Source organism: Hordeum vulgare, chromosome 7H (assembly GCF_904849725.1).
Source record: "Hordeum vulgare subsp. vulgare chromosome 7H, MorexV3_pseudomolecules_assembly, whole genome shotgun sequence".
Taxonomy (NCBI): domain Eukaryota; kingdom Viridiplantae; phylum Streptophyta; class Magnoliopsida; order Poales; family Poaceae; genus Hordeum; species Hordeum vulgare.
The window spans coordinates 563422301-563443502 of record NC_058524.1 but is presented as its reverse complement, the minus strand read 5'-3'; positions in this window follow the sequence as shown (position 1 = coordinate 563443502).

Here is a 21202-nt window from a genome sequence, read left to right as displayed (position 1 = left end):
TGGTGCCATTTGCCTTGGTTCTCAAGCTCCCTGCGTATCTTCTGTTCCGGATTTTTTTTCTGGAGGTTTTATTCCGTTTGGACTCCGTTTAATATTCTCCTTTGAAAAAGGTCAAAAACACGGAAAAAACAGGAACTGGCACTTGGCACTGAGTTAATAGGTTAGTCCCAAAAAAGATATAAAAATGCATACAAAGCATCCAAAGTTGACAAGATAATAGCATGGAACCATAAAAAATTATAGATACGTTGGAGACGTATCAAGCATCCCCAAGCTTAACTCCTGCTCGTCCTCGAGTAGGGAAGTGATAAAGACTGAATTTTTGATGTGGAATGCTACCTAACATATTTGTCCTTTGCAACTTCTTTCATGTGACATGAATGTTCAGATCCATAAGATTCAAAACAATAGTTTGCTATTGACATGAAAACAATAATACTTCAAGCAAACTAGCAAGGTAATCATGGACTTTCGAAATAACAAGGCTAAAGAAAGTTATCCCTACAAAATCATATAGTTTGGCTATGCTCCATCATCCCCACACAACGAATTTAAATCATGCACAACTTCGGTATTGGCCAAGTAATTGTTTTTGCACTCTTACTTTCTCAAACCTTTTTTAATTCTGATGCAATGTATGAGCGTGAGCCATGGATATAACACTATAGGTGGAATAGAGTGTGGTGAAGGTTGTGAGGCAAAAAGGAGGAGATGGTCACATTGACTCGGTGTATCAAAGGGCTATGGAGATGCCCATCAATAGATATCAATGTGAATGAGTAGGGATTACCACGCAGCAGATGCACTTAGAGCTATAAGTGTGTGAAAGCTCAAAAGGAGAACTAGTTGGGTGTGCATCCAACTTGCTTGCTCACGAAGACCTAGGGAAATTTTGAGGAAGCCCATCATTGGAATATACAAGCCAAGTTATATAATGAATATTCCCACTAGTATATGGCAGTGTCAAAACAAGAGACTCTCAATCATGAAGAACATGGTGCTATTGTGGAAAAGGATAGTAGCATTGTCCCTTCTCTCTTTTTCTTTTTTTTGATTGGGCTCTTTGGCCTCTTTCCATTTTTTTGTGGGCATCTTTGGCCTCTTTCTTTTATTTCCTCACACGGGACAATGCTCTAATAATGATGATCTTCACACTTTTAATTACTCACAGCTCAATGCTCTAGAACAATGATGACTGTTATAGGAAATGCCTCCGACAGTCTATCGGGATGTGCAACGATCTAGCTTAGCGTATGACATTGAAACATCTCGCTAGCTATCTTACGATCATGCAATGACAATATGAAAGTGACGGCACAAGTCATGGGAGGGAACGGTGGGAGTTGCATGGCAATATATATCGGAATGGCTATGAAAATGCCATCATAGGTAGGTATGGTGGCTGTTTTGAGGAAGGTATATGGTGGGTTTATGCACCGGCGAAAGTTGCGCGGCACTAGAAAGGCTAGCAATGGTGGAAGGTGAAAGTGCATCTATACCATGGACTCACATTAGTCATCAAGAACTCATATACTTATTGCGAAAGTCTTTATTAGTAATCGAAACAAAGCGCTAAATGCATACTCCTAGGGGAAGGATTGGTAGGTGTTAACCATCGCGCGATCCCGAACGCAACACAAAGGACGACAATCAATAATTCAATTATGCTCCGACTTCCTAACATAGCGGTTCACCATACGTGCATGCTACGGGAATCACTAACTTCAACACAAGTATTTCTAGATTCACAACACCCTACTAACATAACTCTAATATTACCATATCCATGTCTCAAAACTAATTGAGAGGAATCAAACTTCTCTTTACTAATCAAAGCACGTGAATATGGAATTTTTTGTTATATCCTCTTTGGATTCCTATCATCTTTAGGACTACTTTCATAGCACAAGCCAATTACCAAGTTACTCAGAGAGAGCACTCTCAAAAATATATAAGTGAAGATCGGGAGTTCTTATTTATCCAAAATATGACGCCGCCGTGCTCTAAAAAGATCTAAGTGAAGCACTAGAGCAAAGTTATCTAGCTCAAAAGATATAAGTGAAGCACATGCGAGCTAAATTGCCTAACTCAAAAGATATAAGCGAAGCTCAATGAGTATTCTAGCAAACTCAGGATGAGTGCATGTCTCTCTCAAAAGGGTGTGAAGCAAGGATGATTGTGACACAACAAAAAGAAAAGACTCCTATAATACACAATGCTCCAAGGAAAACACATATCATGTGTTGAATAAAAATATAGCTCCAAGTAACGTTACCAATGGATTGAAAACGAAAGAGGGGATGCCTTCCCGGGGCATCCCCAAGCTTAGGCTTTTTGGTGTCCTTGAATTTGGCTTGGGATGCCTTGGGCATCCCCAAGCTTGAGCTCTTTCCACTCTTCATCCCATTGTCTATGAGAACATCACCCAAAACTTGAAAACTTCACAACACAAAACTTAAACAGAAACTCGTGATATCATTAGCACAAGAAAACAAACTACCAACTCTTTAGGTACCGTAGCAAACTTGATTTCTATTTATATTGGTGTTAGATTACTGTATTATCACTTTTCCATGGCTATAAACCCCCGATACTATCCATAGTTTCATCAAAACAAGCAATCAGCACAACAAAAAACAGAATCTGTCAAAAACAGACCAGTCTGTAGCAATCTGTATACTTCGTATACTTATGGTATCTCACAAATTCTGAACAATTAAGAAAATTTGGTAAATTGGCATATCAACGAGCAGCAAAAAGAATCAACTCAAAATCTCTTTTTGGATAAAAATGAAAAATAATTTCTTGAGCGAAGAGTTTCTGTCTTTTCCAGCACGATCAAACAACCATCACCAAACTAGTCATAAAGGTTTTACCTGGCTCAAACACAAAAAGAAACACAAAAAACACAATCATAAAAGAATTATGATGGTGTGGACACAACAAAACAGAAAGCAAAAAGCAAAGATAAATTCATTGGGTTGCCTCCCAACAAGCGCTATTGTTTAACGCCCTTAGCTAGGCATAAGGTGATAGAATCACGTATCATCGTCTTTGGTGCTCAAACCATAAGTAGGGTGAACACTCATCATCTTAAGATCTTCATATCTCTTACTAGATGGTTCACCACTATTTTTAGGAACAAAAACAGACTCGGTGGCCTTATTGTGGGCAAAATTTGGAGTATTCTGACAACGGCAAAAGCGGAACCCAAGTTGGTTATAACATCCTCTAGTTTGCCAATCCTAGCGGAATCATGACCTAGTTTTTTGTTAACTTTGGGTTCCCTCTCCTTTAAATTTTTCAAAGTCATTGCCACCTTGGATCCGTACTGAGTGATTTGATTGTGGATCTTTTTATCCTAATTTTCAATGAGTTCAATCGTCTTAACTTTATTTTCAATGATATCCAGCCTACGCATCACATGTTCCAAAGTTAAGGTAGTTCCATTAACCATGAGTGGGGGTGAGCCTATCAAATTTATTAAAGTACCATAAGAATCAACGGTATGGCTACCCAAGAAATTTCCGCCTACGATGGTGTCAAGAACATACCTATTCCAAGGGGAAATACCCACATAAAAGCTACGAAGTAGGGCGGTAGTAGATTGCTTACGAGTAGATCTACTCTGAGCATTGCAAATCCTATACCAAGCATCCTTTAAGTTTTCTCCCTCATTTTATTTGAAATTGAGAACCTCTCTCTCGGGAGTATCGTTCGAAGCAGTAGGTCTAGCCATGAGGACATGTAGACTATCCCACACAAGCAAGCAGAAAGCAAGCGAAAGAAAAGGGCGAACGAAAAAGGAAAATATTTTTGTAAATTTTTGTTTTTCAGAAGTGGGGGAGAGGAAACGAGAGGCAAAAAAGTAAATGCAAGAGATGAGTTTGCGACACTTACTTGGATAAGCTTCACTTAGAACAGTCCCCGGTGCCAGAAATTGACACGTTGGAGGAAGACTATTCTTGACTTGATGCTCCCCGGCAACGGCGCTAGAAATTGGCACGTTGACGGGAGACTATTCTTGACTTGATCCTCCTCCCCGGCAATGGTGCCAGAAATTCTTCTTGCTACCTCTTGAGCTTGCGTTGGTTTTTCCCTTGAAGAGGAAAGGGTGATGCAGCACAGTAGCAGTAAGTATTTCCCTCAGTTTGAGAACCGTGGTATCAATCCAGTAGGAGTATCAAGCCAAGTCTCCAAAGTACCTGCGCAAAATAGCAAACTTGCACCCAACGCTACAAAGGGGTTGTCAATCCCTTCACAATTGATTGCAAGGTGAGATTTGAAGGTGGAAAGTGCAACAAAGTAAAAGTGTGGAGCTGAAAATATGATGTGAAGTAGACCCGGGGGCCATAGTGTTCACTAGAGGTTTCTCTCATTATAGCAGATATTAGGTGGGTGAACGAATTACTGTCGAGCAATTGATAGAACCACGCAAAGTCGTGACGATATCTAAGGCAATGATCATACATATATGCATCACGTCCGAGACAAGTAGACCGATACTTTCTGCATCTACTACTATTACTCCACACATCGACCGCTATCCAGCATGCATCTAGTGTATTGAGTTCATAACAAATAGAGTAACGCCTTAAGCAAGATGACATGATGTAGAGGGATAAATTCATGCAATAGATATAAACTCCATCTTTTTACCCTTGATGGCAACAACATGATGCGTGCCTCGCTACCCCTTCTGTCACTGGGTGAGGTAACCGCACGGTATGAACCCAAAACCAAGCACTTCTCCCATTGTAAGAATTATAGATCAAGTTGGCCAAACGAAACCCACAACTCAAAGAGAATTACAAGGATATGAAATCATGCATATAAGAGATCAGAGGAAACTCAAATAAGATTCATAGATAATATGATCATAAATCCACAATTCATCGGATCTCGACAAACACACCGCAAAAGAAGATTACATCGAATAGATCTCCATGAGGATCATGGAGAACTTTGTATTGAAGATCCAAGAGAGAGAAGAAGCCATCTAGCTACTAGCTATGGACCCAAAGGTCTGTGGTGAACTACTCACGCATCATCGGAGAGGCAATGGTGTTGATTAATAAGCCCTCCGTGTCCGAATCCCCCCTCCGGCAAGGCACCAGAACGTGTCCCAGATGGGATCTTGCGGAGACAGAAGCTTGCGGCGGCGGAAAAGTATTTTTGTGGCTCTCTCTCGTGGTTTCAATTTTTTCGGGGATTTATAGGCGGAAGAAGTAGGGCAAAGGAGCCAAGGGGGGCCCACAAGCCTGCTAGGCGCGCCCCCCGAGGCCGCGGCTAGGGGGCTTGTGGCCTCCCCTGGTGCCCTTTGCCTTGGTTCTCAAGCTCCGAGCGTATCTTCTTTCCGGAAAAAATATTTTCGGAGGTTTTATTCCGTTTGGACTCCGTTTAATATTCTCCTATGAAAAAGGTCAAAAACACAGAAAAAACAGGATCTGGCACTTGGCACTGAGTTAATAGGTTAGTCCCAAAAAAGATATAAAAATGCATACAAAGCATCCAAAGTTGATAAGATAATAGCATGGAACCATCAAAAATTATAGATACGTTGGATACGTATCACCCACCAACCCCCACCTACCGCCCACGTCGCTCGCTCACTCCCCTCGCCGCGCTCTCTACCCCAGGCAAGCGCCCTGCCCGCTCCCTGCCTGTCCCCACCGAGCTCCTCGCCCCCCGTCGCACCATCCACCCCTGCCTCCCTCGAGGTCAACGCCGGCCGGCGCCGGGTCCCCCTCGGCTGGTCTACACCACACCGCCACCGTGCCAAGGCCCTCCTCCCCTCATGCGCTGCCGCCCCTCCACAACCACAGTGCCACCAGCGGCCACCTCACCACCGCCAGGGCTGCCCCGCATGGGCCCCGTGCCGGATCCACGCCGGCGCTCCCCCCTTCGACCTCCACCGGCTTCCTCACCTCTTCCCCAACCGGCTTCCCCGAGCCTCGCCGCCCCGATCCCCGACAACGCTCGTGAGATCCGGGCCCCGGCCACCCTCTCCTCCTTACCCCCGTCCCGGTTCCGTTCCGGCATTCATCACCTCGTTCCGGTGCCGTTAATCTCCTGTTAGGAGAGGAGGTGGAGGTTGCCTCTGTCTCTTTGTTGAGGGAGAGGAACAGAGAGATGTGTTGAGAGATAGGAATGAAAGAAAAGAAAATACAAAGGAAAATGGATATATTAGATGCATGTATGTATGTATGTATTATGTATGTATGTATGTATGTATGTATTTGGGTATGTATCTATTATGTATGTAGAAGAAAATACAATATGTATATGTATGGATATGTATATATGTGTGTGTTGTGCTGTGGCGAGACCATTGGCTCACTTCCATGTGGGGCCAACCCCCCACTACCACTCCCCCTATAAAAATGTTAAAAATAAATATTAAAAATAAATATAAAAATATTTATATGATTTTCAACATGAAATTTAATCAGTAGTACGAGACGAACCCGGATACGTGGTCCATTCGTGTGTCACGCGTCCCTAGCATAGCAAACATGGAACTTTTCCATCATTTTCAGTCTGACCGGTAGTAGGCACAGACACAGAAAATATCCCGACCCCTCTATGATGGATGTTACTATGTTAGCTCATGCCTAGCCTGCATATTGCCATGTCATGCTTAGTGTGCACCTTTTGCTGTTATTTATTGTTTCTCCCCCCTCTTCTTACCGATAGACCCCGAGACTGACGCTGCTGTCGGGTACATCTATGACCCAACCGACTAGCCCTTTGTCGCAGAGCAACAAGGAAAGCAACCCCCCCTTAATCATTCCTATATCGCCTATTCTTTCTTCCTCATGCTTGCATTTGAATTTTGCTAATGTTGTAGTTAGCTCCTATATCTGATGCATAGCCTAATTTTGATGAACTGCTACTTTCAGTACCGCACTATAAACTGTTTAGTATAGGTGGAGCAGTCATCCCCTCTGACCTCATAGTCCAGTTGCCCCGTTTTGTTTTCAAGTATCAATCCCTGATCGACGAGCCAGACCCGGCACAACACTTACGCCCCCCTTATTTGTGCGACGCTGCAGAGATACTATGGGGTACCGAGGGTGACACCTCGCGAAGTACTCCTAATGATATCTCTGTAGTAAAACTAGTCGGTCGTGGTTATCGAGGGTGATTCCTCTTTCACCATTCCCAACGATGCCTCTATCATGCAACCCCTCAAGTGTGGGACCCTCGAGGGTGATTCCTCTAGGTCCACCTTGACGGATACATCGTTCAAAATCCAACGAGGGTGATACCTCTGATTCCCCCTGATGTTTCTACCACACATTTACTTGACCACGGTACTGGGATCTTTGATGAATAGATGTTAGGCGGGTGGATTCCCGCGTGTTTGTGTTGATGACATATTTAAAATGATAATGGATTTGGGTATTTGATGTGGGTTGGTCGGAGACCTTTTCACACTAACTGGCTACGCGGGAAGAATTATGGGTACTCGACGTCGCAGTATCAGCCGAAGCTTTTCAGATGTCAGCAATGGAGCGGTGCGCGCCCGAGTGGTCCCGATATGCATCACTCTTGTATTAAGGGGTGCTAGGACTGACATCGGCCGCCCTTGCATCATGCAGGAGCGTAGAGGGAAAGTGGGCCCATGAACCCTTTGTGCTTAGGATTTAGACCGCGGACTGGCCTCTCTGTTAAGCTTAGGTGGGGTTGCGATGTGTCGATATTCCGAGGCCGGGCATGACCCAAAAAAGTGTTTCCGACCAGAGTGTTATCGAGCGTGACGGGAAACTTGGTGCACCCCTGCAAGGATGAAAATTTACTATTCGGATAGCCGTGTCCAAGGTTACAGGACGACTTGGAGTTGTGCCCTGATCTTATACAACCACAACTGTTACTTAACTGGAATAGTTGCTCCGGGATTGCTTCCTCGCAGGGAGTCGAGGAAGGATCTCTGGGCGTGACCTCATATTAATATTGCTGCAACAATATGACTATTAATTGTGTTACCTTGCTCTACTCTCGTCTATTTCTGCAAGACCCTTGAAGATGCTAGTCTTCGATAGGACTAGGCCTTCTCTCTATTCTTGCATTGCTTCAGTGAGTCCACACATATAACCCCCCTTCTTTGATACTGATGCATAATTAGCATAGTTCTGATGTAAGACTTGCGAGTACTTTGGATGAGTACTCATCGTTGCTTTGCCCCCGTTTGCCCCCTTGATTCGTTGCTGTGACCAGATGATGGAGCCAAGTAGATGGAGTATCCCGCTGACGACGACTGCTACCCCGACGGTGCCTACTACTACGTGGAGGCCACTGAAGACCAGGAGTAGTTAGGAGGCTCCCAGGCAGGAGGCCTCGCCTCGTTCGATCGTTGTATCTTTTGTGCTAGCCTTCTCTAAGGCACCCCATGTGTTAGAGCATATATCTCCATATGTGGTTTTGGTAATTAATGACAATTCCTATGGACTAATGGTTGCCTTAAGTTACATTTATAGGATTTGTCCATAGGCACTTCTTGAAGTCCATCTGTTGGGTTCAAGGAGTTTATATGATGACCAAGATGGTATTCAAGGTATTATCCAAAGAATGGTCATAGAGACACATGGTTGATCAAGATCTCACACAAAGAGTAAATCAAGATGATCAACACACAAAGCGTACAAGATGTACTGAGAGGGATCAAGTGATCCCATGGTATGGTAAGCATTGTCCATTACGTGTTTGTGTACTAACCCATGGTCTTCGTGAGAGTTCTATGTGGGGGTTAGGTGTGTTTCCATGGGCTTGCGTCAAAGGGAAGATCTCATACAACCCATGAAGTATGACGTCAAGTTGTGATCGTCATCAAGATTGCGATGTGCAAGTTCAAGTGGATCAGCATGAAGATATCATGCTTGAAGCTTGCCGTCCATTGTGGTGGCAATGGACTTGTGAAGATATTCTGAAGAGTGGCTCACCCATAGTGAGTATGGGGGAGCAATCAATTAGTCTTCATCAAGCCAACGCAATCAAGAAAGGTGGTCCATCTTGAGGAAGCCAAGATCATCATCATCTAGCTCAAGAGGACGAGGTGCAAGGTATAGGTTTGCCCTTGATAGGTTCTCTGTTTAGGATAGATTGCTATACTATCAAGGGGGGCTCTCAAGTGAGTAGCTTGATCGTATCGTTCGTTGAGAGCTCAAACCATTTGCATCCTTGCATCATACTTCTTGGTTCTTGTTTGGTGTTTCTCTTTGGGAGTTTTAGAGCTTATGGTCATCTTCGTGACAAGCTCGAGTTCATCGAAGACGGAGTCCATATGCATCTACTATGATGTTTTCAATGTTGGAGTTTTTGCCAGTTCTTCATTCATAGAGGACTCACATCTCTATATCATTGGCATTTTCATATCTGCATGGTCTTAAGATTTCCAACAAGCTTGGGTTTGCTCGATTCGGAGCTCGTATGCGAAAGTTATGGCTGTTTCAGTGGCAAGCGGTAGTACCGCTGGACCTAGCGGTAGTACCGCTAGAGTTGGCGGTAGTACCGCTGGCCCTAGCGGTAGTACCGCTGGCTGGCGGTTGTACCGCCCCTGGTCAGCGGTAGTACCGTTCCAGGAGCTTAGTACCGCCTGCCTAGCGGTTGTTCATGGATGAACCTTTTTGCGAAGACTTTCTTGGCGGTGATAGTGCCTTTGCACTACCAGGGGCCCAGCGGGAGTACCGCTGGGGCCAGCGGTAGTACCGCTGGAGTGCCAGCGGTAGTACCGCTGCAGCCAGCGGTAGTACCGCTGGAGCTCGGGCAGAGAGTGGGGGTAACGGTCTGATTCCTTCCCCCTCTATATAAAGGGGGTCTTCTTCCCCCTTGGTTTCATCCATTCGTTGAGCTCTTGTTCTACCTCCATTGTTGACATTCTTAGAGCATGCTTACTCTCAATACCTCCAATGATTCTTGCTTGTTCTTAAGGGAAAAGAGAGAGGAGATCTAGATCCACATCTCCACCAATCACTTTCTCCTCTATGTGAGGGGAACCCCTTGGATCTTGATCTTGGAGTTCTTTGTGAGCTCCTTGTTCTTCCTCTCATATCTCTCCATAGCTTTCGTTGTTGTGGAGGGATTTGAGTGTGAGAGACTTGACCACTTCGTGTGTTCTTGCCATTGCATTAGTTGCATCGGTTTGAGTTCTCCACGGTGATACGTGGAAGTGAAGTTTGAGAAGCTTATTACCTTTGGTACTTAGTATCCTAGATATTGTTCTTCGTGGATGCTTTGGCGTCCTAGAATCTTGGTGGTGTCTCGGAGCTCAATCATTGTGGTGTGAAGCTCCGGGCAAGCGTCGGGGTCTCCAATTAGGTTGTGGAGATTGCCCCGAGCAATTTGTACGGGTACCGGTAACCGCCCCCAAGGGTTGCCACATGTACGGGTTCGGTAACCGCCCCCAAGGTTTGCCATTTGTACGGGTTCGGTGACCGCCCTCAAGGGTCCCTTAGTGGAATTACGGCATCTTGCATTGTGCAAGGGCGTGAGGAGATTACGGTGGCCTTAGTGGCATCTTGGGGAGCATTGTGCCTCCACATCGCTCTAACGGAGATTAGCATCCGCAAGGGTGTGAACTTCGGGATACATCATCGTCTCCCCGTGCCTCGGTTATCTCTTACCCGAACCCTTTACTTATGCACTTTACTTTGTGATAGACATATTGTTTATTGTAATATATCTTGCTATCACTTAGTTGTTTATCTTGCTTAGCATAAGTTGTTGGTGCACATAGGTGAGCCTAGTTGTTTGTAGGTTTTGTGCTTGACATATTAAACGTTAGTTTTATTCCGCATTTGTTCAAGCCTAAACCTTAATTATTTTAAAGCGCCTATTCACCCCCCTCTAGGCGACATCCACGTCCTTTTCACCATGTTTATGTCTGTACTCAGATATTGTTGCTTCCGCTGACTCGTGTGTTTTTCAAGCTTCCGTATTCTAGCCCTTGAGGCCCCTGGCTTGTATTATGAAGCTTGTATGTTTTATTTGTGTCTAGAGTTGTGTTGTGATATCTTCCCGTGAGTCCTTGAGTTTGATCATACGCATTTCCGTGTATGTTTAGCGTACGATTAAATCGAGGGCATCACACATCATGAAGTAATTAAAGAATGTAATTGCCACATAAAGCATTCTTTTCATGATGCACAAGCATAGAAAATTTATTACTCTCCCCATAAGCAAATTTTTCATACATAATAGTGGGAGTATCATAGGAGACTTGAATATTATAAATTGTTTCCACATTAAAAGAGTGATGTTCAGAAAAAGGGTATTCATAATTATGACAAGTTTGATAATAATAACCATCACTACTTTTATAACTTAAGTATCATCACAATAGCCATCATAAGTAGCAACTTTGTTCTCATCATAATCCATTGAAACCTCTTCCAAGATAGGGCACCTGTGGATACGGCTAGCCATATAATGTGATTTAATGGTTGAAGGGGAGTAAAATTTCAATTCTGTTTGGGAACCAGAAATAATGTGATTAACATGGAAGATATTTAAAACTCTTTTATGGCGTTGACATGAAAGGCACACCACCCAAAATTACATATTCATCTCTGTTTTAAAATAATGAGCTATGGCACCTTTGCAAATCCCTGCTTCCCTCTGCGGGGGGACAATCTATTTACTTTCATGTTACTTACTTTTCATGTTGAGCCAACTTATTATTCCAACCTCAATCTATTAGTTGGCAAGCACCATGTGGTGGGGAAAGATCAAAAAATAAATATCCTGTCAAATATATTTGATCATGATTCATTATTGTTGATAATTATCTTTATGATAATTATGTTGGGAGGCAAAACTTTAAGCCCCTATATTTCTCTAAGTTCGATGGATGTTGTTTGTTCTAAAAATATTCCTTGAGTATTAGCAATCATCAAAGATTATATGATAATTGAGTATGTGGAGCTCTTACTTAGAATTGATGTTGCATTGAAATTGCTTGATGACTAAGAACATATGATGTTGAGTTTCAAGAGAATGCATCGTTTGAACCATGACATGTGAATTGATTTCTACTCACCCATGATGATTTTTATGAAAAAAGTTGCTGGTTATGGTGCTAGAAAAAGTGAACGGAATTATCATTGGTCAAACTTATATACTATGCTAACATTCACACTTCGTAAATTATTTCTTTTATCATTTACCTACTTGAGGACGAGTAGGAATTAAGCTTGGAGATGCTGATACGTCTCCAACGTATCGATAATTTATGAAGTATTCATTCCATGATTGCCGATGTTTACAATACTTTTATATGGTTTTGATGCACTTATATGATTTATATAGAGCTAACCTATACTTACGCAGTTTTCAGCAGAATTACCATGGTGTTGTTTTTGTGCAGAAAATGAAAGTTCTTGGAATCGCCCAAAACTTTTATATATTTTTTCTGGAGGAAATAAGAAATATTGGAGAGAAGAACCACTGGAGGGGAGCCACCAGTGGGACACAAGACAACATGGCACTCCCCCTTAGGCTGCATCGTGATGGTTTGTGGGGACCACGTGGCTCCGTTTGGCGTGATTCCAACGCTGAAAAATCCTATATATACTAGAAACTCCAAAAATAAAGAGAGAACTTCCGCTCCGCCGCCACAACTCTCGATATGATGGAACACCAATTTGGAGACGTTCCAGTACCCTGCCGGAGAGGGGAAATCATCTCCGATGGCCATCTACATCATCTCGGCGGAGGCCATGACGAGGAGGGAGTAGTTCACCCTCGGGGCTAAGGTTTTGTACTAGTAGCTATGTGTTTAATATCTCTCTTTCTCTCTCGTGTTCTTGAGATGTCATGATCTTGATGTATTATGGGCTTTGTTAACATAGTTGGATCATATGGCATTTGTCCCTTGCTATTGTTGTGATGAATTGAATCTTTCTCTTTGAGATCTCGTTATGTTGGATTGAATATTGGTGAGAACACTTGATGTATGTCTTGCATGTGGATACCCGTAGTGACATTGGGGTATTCAAGTGATTCACTTGATATATGTTATGGCATCAACTTGCGGATTCCGGTGACCTTGGGGATCTATGCATAGGGGTTGATTGCATGTTTTCATACTATGTTCTCCGATAGAAATCTTGGGGTGCTCCTTATAGTTATTTGTGTTTGATTGAATATGAAGAATCTAAAATTGTTTGATGCATGTCGTACAATTAGCCCACGGATACTTGAGGTGACATTGGAGTATCTAGGTGACATTAGGGTTGATTGATATGTACCATGGGTGTTATTCTAGTACGAACTCTAGGGCTGTTTGTGACATTTATAGGAATAGCGCAAAAGAGTGATAAAAAAGAATAACTTTGAGGTGGCTCTATTACCTACGACAATTTCATCTATTTGTTTTCCGCTAGATAGGAACTTTGGATTGATTCTTTGTTGCAAGTTGAGGGATGGTCATATGATTCTACCATTTTAGCATTGTTGTGGTAAGTTTAGGCTTTTCGGTGAGACCGATATATGAATCTCGATGGGTCCAGTTTTCACTCGCCTAGGTAGTTACTAGTTTTGGTGGAACCGATTCCTAAAACTCGGAAATTCTGATTCTTAGAAACAGCTAGACAAAGAGTTGCTCACAGATTCTTGGTTAGACCAAAACCAAACTTGGTCTCACCGAGATGCTAGGGTTTGGCATATGATGTGTTTGAGGCATAACTCGGTAGGGCCAAATGGAAATTGTTGGTGACACCGAATTTTGGACTTTTAGGATTTTGGACATAATATTTGTGGGAGAATTTCATGAGTATTTTTGGTGGCTAATCTCTAAGCACTTGAGCAACCACATCATCATAGTCACCTTATCCCCTTTTAATAGTCATTCATATGGACACAAGTGTGATTTCTCAAAAAATATAAATGTAGAGACTTGGAGCTTGAAGCTTGTCCAATCCTATTCCTTTCCTTCCTTGGGACTTATGCTCACAATCCTTAGCCAATCCTCTCCGTGGACTATATCTGAAATACACTAGATAAAAGTATTAGTCCAAGAGACAATGTATGTTGTCATGAATTATCAAAACCATCAAGGGAGCATATGTGCTTTCAAGCCATTCCAACCGATAACCCGACAGAGGATTTTCACCATGAGGAGCGGTGTTCTTACAATAGAACCAAGTCTTGACCCAACCTTTAGGATGACTCACTAGTTTTGCTCTAGGGAAGGCAACATTTTTCCTTTTCCAATTAGAGATCCCACCAAGCTCCACGTTGGGCCGACCTTTGCACTCTATTTGGTGGTTGATATAAAAGAATTCATGGAAAATATTGACCGTTGGTTCAACTTGAAAATACACTTTGCCAAGAAATTGAAACTCGCAAAGGTTGGTAATTGAATTGGGGTCGATATCTTGTGGCCTGAGGTTCAAAAAGTTGAGCACGTACCTAAATAACTTTGACCCAGGCGGTCAAAAACCTCTTTGCAAATGGTATGCAAAAATTACAACTCCCCCCTAGTGAGGTTGGGGGGAAGCCTCTTCTTCAGGTGCTCGCCAGTGGATTTCGGACCGAGCCGGGACGATACCTTGGCTCACGAGATCTTCTAATGTAAGCAACAACATTTGGGATCTAACCCAGCCAACAGCTTTACTAGTCTATGCGGCCATCAATATTCTCGAAGTCAACGACATGGTAAGAGGTCAAAGTTAATAAGCTGACTAAACTATGTTTATATGGAATGAGCCACTATTAAAGAAGTCTTACAAGCCAGCTCAATTGAGCCAGTATTTAATGGAAATCCCAGAAGCTTTGCTAAGCATCGAATGGGCTGATAACCCACAAGTGTAGGGGATCGCAACAGTTTTCGAGGGTAGAGTATTCAACCCAAATTTATTGATTCGACACAAAGGGAAGCGAAAGGATATTCTCAAGTATTAGCAGCTGAGTTTGTCAATTTCAACCACACCTGAAAGATTAGTGTATGCAAGCAAAGTATCAGTAGCAAAGTGGTATGATAGCAACGGTGCCAGAAAAAGAACTGTTGAGGGCAGACTATTCCTAACTTGTTGTATCAATGGCGCTAGTAAATAGCATGTTGACGGGGGACTTATTCTTCCCTAGTAACGGCTCTAGAAAAGTCTTGCAACAAGTAACAACAAAGTAGCAAGTAACATCAGTAGTGACAGCAGCAGCAAGTAGCAACAGTAGTGACAACAACAGCAAGTAACAGCAGTAGTGACAGCAGCAGCAGAGTAACAACAGTAGCAACAGTAGCAAGGAACATCAGTAACCAGTAGCAGCAGAGTAACAACAGTAGCAACAGTAGTAGCGACAAAGTAACGTAGCAAGGACCAGTATTAAAAGACTCGTAGGCAGTGGATCGGTGATGGATGAGTATGACAGATGTGATTCATCATGTAACAACTATAACACGGAGAGATATGTGACTAGGTCCCGTTCATTAATCTAATGTAGGGATGTATTCCGTATGTAGTCATACGTGCTTAGGGAAAAGAACTTGCATGACATCTATTGTCCATCCCTCCCGTGACAGCGGGGTCCTAATGGAAACTACGGGATATTAAGGTTCTCCTTTTAATAAAGAACCGGACCAATGCATTAACACTTTGTGAATACATGAACTCCTCATACTATTGTCATCTCCCGCAGTGGTTCCGGCTATTCTCACTCCGGGGTTGCCGGGTCATAACACATAGTAGGTGACTACAACTTGCAAGATAGGATCTAAAACACACATATATTGGCGACAACATAATAGGTTCAGATCTGAAATCATGGCACTCGGGCCCTAGTGACAATCATTAAGCATGGCAAAGTAGTAGCAACATCAATCTCAGAACATAGTGGATACTAGGGATCAATCCCCGTCAAAACTAACTCGATTACATGATAGATCTCATCCAACTCATCACCGCCCAGCAAGCCTACGATGAGATTACTCACGTACGATGAACAACATCATGGAGTTGGCGATGGAGGAAGGTTGATGATGACGATGGCGACGATTTCCCCTCTCCGGAGCCCGAAACGGACTCCAGATCTGCCCTCCAGATGAAGAACAGGATGTGGCGGCGCCTGCGTATCGCAAAACGCGATGAAACCTTCTCTCTGATATTTTTTCCACGCGAAACGGAAGATATAGAGCTGAGTTTGGGGGCAGTGGTGCATGTGGGCCCCACAAGCCTGCACGGCGCGGCCATAGGGGGTGGCCGCGGCCTCTGGGCTTGTGGCCCACTAGCACGCCCCCTCCGGTGGATCTTTGCGCAGGTATTTTTCTTTTATTCCAGAAAAAATCTCCGTAAATTTTTAGGACGTTCCGAGAACTTTTATTTCTTCACAAAAACAACACCATGGCAATTCTGCTGAAAACAGTGTCAGTCCGGGTTAGTTCCATTCAAATCATGCAAATTAGAGTCCAAAACAAGGGTAAAAGAGTTCGGAAAAGTAGATACGACGGAGACGTATCAACTCCCCCAAGCTTAAAGCCTTGCTTGTCCTCAAGCAACTCAGTTGACAAACTGAGAGAGACAAAAGAAAGACTTTGACGAACTCTGTTTGATCTTGTTGTTGCAACTATGTCTAACTCATAACGAGAATTTCAGCAACACCACAAGCAAACCACATAAGCAAATGACATCTAGGTCTCACGGTAAACTCATATCAATGGCATAATCAACTAGCGAGCAAATAATAATAAGTCTCAAACGTCAACACTTCAATCAAAACAACATGAAGCAGTACGAAAAGATGGTATCTCGCTAGCTCTTTCTGAGACCGCAAAACATAAATGCAGAGCACCTTCAAAGACCAAGGGCTGACTAAACATTGTAATTCAAGGCAATGAAGATCTAGTCATAGTCATACTCAACACAGTTAAAATCAAAGCATAAAAATGACAGAGGTGCTCTCTAATTGGTGCTTTTGTAAGAGGAGGATGACTCAACAGGAACATAAATAGACATGCCCTTCGCAGAGGGAAGCATTGATTTGCAGAGGTGCCAGAGCTCAAGCTTTGAAAACAGAGATAATAATTTTGGGTGGCATGCTTTCATTGTCAACGCAATGACTAAGAGTTCTCAACATCTTCCATGCTACATATGCTATAGGCGGTTCCCAAACAGAAAAGTAAAGTTTTGACTCCCCCACCACCAATCAATCACACTCCACGGCTAGGCGAATCCTCGGGTACCGTCCATACCTACATCAATCCAAGGGGAGTTTTGTTTGCAATTATCTTTTCGATTTGAGCATGGAACTGGGAATTCCAATTACCGGCCCCTTTCTCGTGCATGATAGTGAATAAACACATATCAAGGATAACACGCCTAGCATGGAAGATACTAATAGCCCCCTGTCACAACATGAGCGGTTCAGGCATGCAAAACAGATTATTTCTTGAAGGTTTAGAGAGTGGCACATGCAAATTTACTTGGAACGGCAGGTAGATACCACACATAGGTAGGTATGGTGGACTCATCTGGAACAACTTTGGGTTTATGGAGGTGGATGCACAAGCAGTATTCCCGCTTAGTACGAGTGAAGGCTAGCAAAAGACTGGGAAGCGACCATCTAGAGAGCGACAACAGTCATCAAAATGCATTGAGATTAACTAACATTGAGTGCAGGCATGAGTAGGACATAAATCACCATGAACATAAATATCATAGAGGCTATGTTGATTTTGTTTCAACTACATGTGTGAACATGCGCCAAGTCAATCCACTTGAATCATTCAAAGGAGGATACCATTCTATCATACTACATCATAGTCATCTCAACATTCATGTGGGCATCCAAGACAAACCATTATAAGCTCCTAGCTAAGTAAGCATGGCATCAACAACTATGTTCTCTAAGTTGTCATTGCAAACATGTTTCTCTCACAACAAAGCTGAACTAGGAACATAGAGCTAGTCATATTTACAAAAACAAAATAGATCGAGTTCATACCGGCTTTTCTAGGCTCAGTCACTTCATCATATATCGTCACTATTGCCTTTTACTTGCATGACCGAGCGATGTGAACAATAATAAGAGTGCTCGTGCATTGGACTAAAGCTGGAATCTCCAGGAAAACACAAAGGAGAATACAAAGTAATATGACTCTTTGAAAGCTAAACAGGTATGCATGCAAGAGCCACTAAACATTGTAACCATGATCTTCTACCTTGACCCAAAGACAAAGAAAACTATCTACACGGGAAAGCCCCCAACAAGCAAGAGAAGAAAAAGAAAATCTTTTTGGGTTTTTCAAACTAGATAGACACACGAAAAGAAAATGAGAAAAAGAAAAATAAACTAGCATGGATGATAGAGTGGCAAAGTGTGAACACCGGCTAACAAAGTGAAAGCATAAGCAAGAATGTAAAGTTGGTGAGAACATGTACTCCCCCAAGCTTAGGCTTTTGGCCTAAGTTGGTCTACTCCCAAGGAGGGAAATAACCAGCTCTGGGGGTACTCCGGAGTGGACTGAGGATGCCACTGATGTGTGAGCTCCTCTGGATCCCACTGATAAACTGGCGTCTAGTACTCGACTGGTGGCTCGGGCACGTGCACCTGTGGTTGGGCTAGGCCCCAATATGCGTAGATGTCCGAGGGCATAATAATGTACCTACCTGCATGAAGATTGAACAAAGAAGGAGCAGGCAAAGTAATAGTCTCACGAGTAATATCGTGGTTTTGTCACGGCAGATGTCCTCGTGAAAGGACTTAGTACTGGAGCCATCGCACCTTGGTGGCGACTCAAAGGGGTTAAACGGGAGGAACACGGCGATTTACCCAGGTTCGGCCCCTCGAGAGGAGGTAATAGCCTACGTCCTGCTTTGTGTGTATTGATGTGGATTCGATTACAAGGGAGGCGTAACTCGCCTAACCTAGCACTCGATGTTTTTCTAACTTGCCCCTCCTCCTTAAGACTCGCCTTTATATATAGGTCGAGGCCTTAGGGTTTACAAGAGTCCCTTCCTTCTTACAATTCGTGACCATTGTAGTCTCTTAAGTCGCCGTCCTTCAAAACCCGGAGACCTTCCAGAAATCATAACCGTCCCGCGGCCTTGAACCGGCCAGGCTGAAGCCCAAGTAACCTAGAGGATGAATCGCCTTACTGGTAACCCGGCCCATCTTGGGCGGGTCACTTAATAAGTAATATCCCCAACATTAGGCCCCGGATTGACTTGAACTTTCATGCCAATGCTTCCGCTCTGTTGAAGGTGATTCACTCCTTCGTCTTTCTCCATACGTCAGAAATTGTAACTCGCCATCTGGCACCGAAAAAATCTTTGAGTCGCCAAACCATTTCCTGTTGGCATCTCCTTATCCCTCGATTATCGAGAAAATTAACATAATCCCAACAGATCTTTAGTGCATCGTTATCCCAAAATCTTCGGACGTCATCATGGTGAATCTTTTTATTCCCCAACTGTTCCCGCTCACGGTGCCTCGATTCCAGCGCCCGTCCTGATAAATAGACGGAGGGGACAGGGCTGGCGCTTCCCACCTACCAGTCTCGTCCGCCCCCCCATTATCACAGCAAAAGGCTTCATCGCTTCCCGAGGGCTCCGCCGCCGGCCGCAACTTCCGCCCTCGTCCGACAAGCTTCAGCGCCGCCCATAAGCCGTTGCCGTCGTCAAGCTTCGCACCTCGGACGATCCGTCCGCCGCCATTGACCATGCCATCATCACCGACCACCTCGTTGCACGCCTCGAACTCCGCCGCCGCCGAAAATCTCTTCGTTCGTCGGGACCCCCGCGCTTCTTCAACGATCTCCGTCACTGTCGGCCTTCTTCGATCGAGAGCATCAGGTTAGGCCTTCATTCACCTTCTTAGGAGTAGGTTCATTCCTTGCTTGTGCCTTTGCCATTTCCGTAGCTTCGAAGCTTTTCGCTCACAGTTGCTCATCTCCCTCGAATCGATTAGTCCGAGCACCGATAGGGTAGCCGGTGCCCTGAATAATTTTAATTATCCGATGTACTCGTGAATCTTTGAACACAATGTCTTCACCAAACGAGGGGCGTCACTTGATAATAAATTGTTCGTGCCCAGTTATATTCGTAGGTTTTCACATCTGTTTGGTAGACCCATTCCTCATTTACTATTTTGCGAAAAGCCGTTTGTAGCCTTCATCCCCTCTTAGTGCTTCGGAACGAATAGATTTTACCATCCGCAGAAACGTAGCCTTTGGGAATAACCCTACTTCCATAAGTCGCCATAGCAACCCAACCCGGCCTCTTGGTCTAGCGGGTTAAATGAACCGATTCCATCCCATATAGTAGATGTCCAAGACATGTAATATCATACTTTTACCTACTTGTAGCATGGGCGCCGTCTTCAAGAGTGACTGGCTTCCTACCAAGGTTGATGACGCTGTCTTAGCTAATTATGTGAAAGCGGCCTGTTTGGATCCTCAAGATGTCATTGGATGGCGCATCGGGTTGGGAGAAGATCTCCCTAACCCCAAAGAAGGGGAAATAGTAGTTTTTGTTGAACATTTGGAACGGGGCTTTAAGCCGCCTGGATCGAAATTTCTTAGGGATGCTTTGTCCTTCATGAACGTCCGACTCCAGGATCTGGGACCCAATTCCATAAGCAATTTGAGTCAGTTCCAAGTTCTTTGTGAAGCTTATCTGCGGATCGAGCCTTCTGTCCCTCTATTCTGGCATTTTTTCCATCTGAATCGCCAGACGGAATTCCACAATGGCCCCAGTTTGGAACTCGGCGGCGTCAACGTCCAGCGCCGTAGGGATAGTCCATTCCCTTCACTCATCATGCCTAGCCATCCCAAGGGCTGGGGCGAATCTTGGTTTTATTGTCAAGAGACGTCCCCTGCTGGTGAGAATAAGCTTCTGGGTTACAGGCCAACCCGCCTTCCGGTCAACTTCAAGCTCCCAGACAAGCTCACCGAGGAAGAAGAGTCAGAGTTCATCCCAATATTATCTGAACTGAGATCCCTGACGAACAATGGTCTTACTGGGGTTGACCTGATCCGCTGCTGGGTCGAATGGCGGATTCTTCCTCTGAGCCGCCGAGATGGTCTGATGTGTGAGTTTGACGGCACTCTGGATAATCCTCAATGCTACTTTCACACATCATTAACAGAAAAAGACATTGTTGCCATCATCAAAAAGTTGACCGGCGAGCCTGCGGGAAAGTGCGGCCAAATCGGCCTTAAGCCCTTTTGCAAGATTAACCCGGCGCCCAAGGTAACCAAAACTGACCCGCC